General features: G+C 46.7%; 1 non-coding gene across 1 annotated transcript; it reads left to right on the top strand.

Moving 5' to 3' along the window:
* The first annotated feature begins 809 nt into the window (after positions 1-809).
* On the top strand, positions 810-884 carry Trnat-ugu (transfer RNA threonine (anticodon UGU)). Its single transcript has one exon. It is a non-coding gene; the product is annotated as a tRNA-Thr (tRNA).
* Positions 885-4,334: the final 3,450 nt, after the last annotated feature.

Below are 4,334 nucleotides of genomic sequence, written 5' to 3'. Positions count from 1 at the left end.
CATATTGCTCAGAACCATTTGAACCATTTTTTTCAGCCTGCGAATCGTTCAACGAAACATCATCGATATGCGCTTTCGGAGCCGAAGGCCCACTCGTGTACCCTTTATGACTGCATGACACAAAGCTTTACGCCTTGCTTTGGCCCGTCAACACCGAAATTGGACTGTTGATGAGTGGAAACATGTTGCCTGGTCGGAAGAGTCTCATTTCAAATTGTAACGCGTGCATGGAGACATCCTCATGAATCCCTGCACTCTACATACCAGCAGTGGACTGTTGAAACTGGTGGAGGCTGTGTAAAGGTGTGGGGCGTGTGCAGTTGGAGTGACACCGGACCCTTGATATATCTAGATACAACCCTGTCAAGTGACACGTGCTTAAGCATCCTGTCTGATCGCCTCCATTCATATACTTATATGGATATAGTGGCTGTTCTTTCGGACATGTCCGAAAGAACAGACACCATTGATGATATCAACGCAACTGAAGGTATTAATATAATTCTAATTTCGTTCTAGAAGGCTGCAGGTCATCAATGCTGTCCATTGTTTTTAGACATGTCCGAAAGAACAGCCACCATATCCATATAAGTGTATAGTTCTGGCAATACCGGCCATGACCTTCTTCTTCTGTGCGGATGCACACATATTACCCGAACTCTTACGGGATTTGGTAAGAATGTCTTCCACGAGTAATGAGTGTGTTGGGGTGGGACACTACAAATGTAGTGTGTGGATATACAAGGTGAGAATGTTACCCTCGCGGGAGGCGTGTGAAAGATAGTCCCTGCAATCGCTCTACCCTCTGTGCCCTCGGTGGCTCAGATGGATAGAGCGTCTGCCATGTAAACAGGAGATCCCGGGTTCGAGTCCCGGTCGGGGCACACATTTTCATCTGTCCCCGTTGATTGTATCAACGCCCGTCAGCAGTTGAAGGTATTAATATAATTCTAATTCCATCCACTCATGTCCATTATGCATTCCGACGGACAGAACTACTTATACCTAACTAACCTAATGACACTATAGACATCCATGCCCGAGGCAGGATTCGAACCTGCGACCTTACCAGCCCCGTGGTTCCGGACTGAAGCGCCTAGAACCGCTCGACCACAGCGGCCTGCGGCCGCCAAACATCCCAAACATGAACATTATCGAGCATATCTGGGATGCCTTGCAACGGGCTGTTCAGAAGCGATCTCCACTTCCTCGTATTCTTAGGAATTTATGGTCATCCGTGCAGGATGCATGGTGTCAATTACGTCCAGCACTACTTCAGACATTAGTCAAGAGTCCACATAACGCCACGTTGCGGCACGTGTATGTGCACGTACGGCACTATACGATATTGGCAGGTGCACCAGTTCATTTGGCTCTTCGGTGTACTTTAATTCACACAGTATGCCAATTTTTAAAGGCAGTATTAACAGAGGAAATGAAGCAGACATAGAAGAAGGACATGTTTTGTTAAGTAAGTAGATACTACGTTGCAAAAATGCTCATCCAATTACATTCACAGACGCTACAACACTATCTAGAACAGGATAGGAGCGTAACGATATTAGTAGCCTCCACACATCATAATGTGGCTTATAAAAGCCTAGACGTAGATTTAAAAGTTGACGTGATCTAAATGCGTATTGGTCACTTTACCATATTTCGTATGTCGAGCTTATTTATAGAAGTGAAAGTTATACTCAAGAGCCAAAATTAGATAGCTGTCAAAATATTTTGATTAAGAATTCTCTCACAAATATACCCCAGTAAGACAAAGGATTCTTAGGCTTCAGTTAGAAGAAAATAAAGGCACAGCGAGTGGTAACAGGGACTGTAGAGTTTCGCTGTTGATTACTTCAGGAAAGGAACGAGGTGCCCAGTCGCACTCGGCGCTGTCCTAGTTGAGCACAGGATGAGAGCGGTTTAACGATGGGTCGTAACACAGGGTCTGTGCTCTTACTCCTTTACGTGGGAGCACGAACTGAGCTTTTCATTGCCGGCAGCGACTGTTCTGCGCCACTGACAGGTTAACGCGGCAACTTCAAGAGTTGCGGGCCCGTTACCTGGTTACGTCATCTCGTCCCACTGTTGCTACAGCCGTCTTTACGGCGGCGTCAGCGAGCATGCGGTACTGGGAATACGCACGAAGCATGCCTTACGGTTCCCCAGGGTACGCAAGGTCAAACTCGCTGGACGGCTTTCCAATTTCCGTTCCGGAATCACCTACAACTTGTGTCACTCCAAGCTGGCCTTGCTAATGGCAAATACACATACATGAGCACACAGACAAGATCAAATAACAAAGCAATAGAGAGCAAATAATTAAATTCAAATTTTTACTGTAAGCTCTCCGTTTTGCACTTTAAATATAGAGTGATGGGAAAAATATCAAAGATCCAAAAAAATAATTAATGTTAAGTAATGAAGTTTCCGGAACAAATTCGTGTAGGTAACGTTAAATGATTAACATTGCAAGATGAGAGGTTAATGTAAGGGTGAGATAGGGTATTGAAATGTGAAATGCTGATTCATTAATAATTGATGTAACTGCCGAATGTTGAATGCCAGCAAGCAGACGCGCATGCACTTGTTGTACAGGTGACTGACGTCAATTTGTGGGATGAAGTTCAAAGCCTATTGCACGTGGTCAGCAAATACAGGGACGCTTAACGCTGTTTGCTGGGTGATGCTAGGGTTTTTGTCCGATGGTGTCCCGTGTGTGCTCGATTGAAGACAGATCTGGTGATCGAACAGACCGAGGTAACATGTCGACACTCTGGAGAGCGTGTTGGTTTACAACAGCGGTATGTGGTCGAGCGTTATACTGTTGGAAAACACCCCCTGAATGCTGCTCACGAATGGCAGCACAACAGGTCGAATCACAAGACTGACGCATAAATTTGCAGTCAGGGTGCGTGGGATAACCACGAGAGCACTCTCTCGCTGCTATACGAAATCGCTCCCCCGACCAATACTCTACGTGCAGGCCCAGCATGTTTAACATGCAGACAGGCTGGTCGCAGGCCCTCAGCTGGCCCGCCTGTAACCAACACACGGACCAGGTTTCATAAAAAAAAACGCAATAGCCCTCCGCTCTGCCGTCCACCGAGCTCTCGGTGGACGTAACTCATGTCACAAATTGCAAAGATTTGGGGTCAGTGGAATATACGTTACAGGGCGTCTGGCTCGGAGCTGTCCTTGAAGTAACCGATGGGTAATAGTTCTTTGTGTGTTAACTGCTGCCCGAATTGTTGCTGCAGATGCAGTATAATGCGCCAAATCAAAACGCCGAATACGATGGTCTTCCATCACAGTAGTACGACGTGGTCATCCAGAGCTCGGTTTTCTTGTGACCGTACATTCTCGTGACCACCGCTGCCAGCATTCATGTACAGTAGCTTCATTTCTGCCAAGTCTTTCTGGAATATCGTAGAAGGAACATACAATTTCTCGCAGCCCTATTGCGAGACCTTGTTCAAACGGTGTGTAGTGGTGGTGGGAGTCAGGTCTGGGGTATGGGGCTCTGGCTGGATGTGGGTTTAGGTTTGTGGGTGGGTCTGGGGGGGGGGGGGTTCAGGAATCCCCATGATTCACTGACGACGTCATCAGTGACACAACGGTGCTTCAACTACTAGAGTCCTGCACCAAATGATAACTACATGCTTCCATGTTGACAGAACAACATCTTCACTATGACTGTAGTCCGCTAATGGAGTTTCTACGTGTTACCTGACCGGATGAATCACGTCTATTATTACCTTAAGCGAACAGCTGCTCTAAAGATACGATGCTCGCCATGGACGCAGGTCCGTGGGGCATTATTAAGCTAAGAGCGTGATTCACCTGGGCCGCCGTGGGACTTGTAGTAGTAATTGAAGGCACCATGACAGCCATGCACTTCGTGAACATTATTACGGATAATCGGCACCCTTCTTTCCTGACGTCTTCTTTCAGTGGAATGAGTGTCTTTGTCGTAAGGTCAGAATCGATTTAGAGTGCTATGAAGAGCATGATGATGAGTTCACGTTGACTTCAAGGTCACTAGATTCGCCTGGTCTTCGCCTGATGCAACACATCTGGGACGCTATTGGGTTCCCGAGCTTGCAAACGGCACGCCGTAATTCACGGTAACTGAGTAAATTGTGCCTCGGAAACCTCCCGTGGACTTGTCGAATACATGCCACAGAAAATCTCTACTGTACTGTGTCCCAGTGGTGGACTAACATGCGACTAACCAGGTAATCAAAATATTTTGGCTTGTCAGTGTACATTTTGGCTCTGAGCGCTATGGGACTTAACTTCTGAGGTCATCAGTCCCCTAGAACTTAGAACTACTT

Source organism: Schistocerca serialis, chromosome 9 (genome assembly GCF_023864345.2).
Source record: "Schistocerca serialis cubense isolate TAMUIC-IGC-003099 chromosome 9, iqSchSeri2.2, whole genome shotgun sequence".
Classification (NCBI taxonomy): Eukaryota; Metazoa; Arthropoda; class Insecta; order Orthoptera; family Acrididae; genus Schistocerca; species Schistocerca serialis.
The sequence above is the reverse complement of the archived record's forward strand: the minus strand, read 5'-3'. Positions and strand labels throughout refer to the sequence as shown.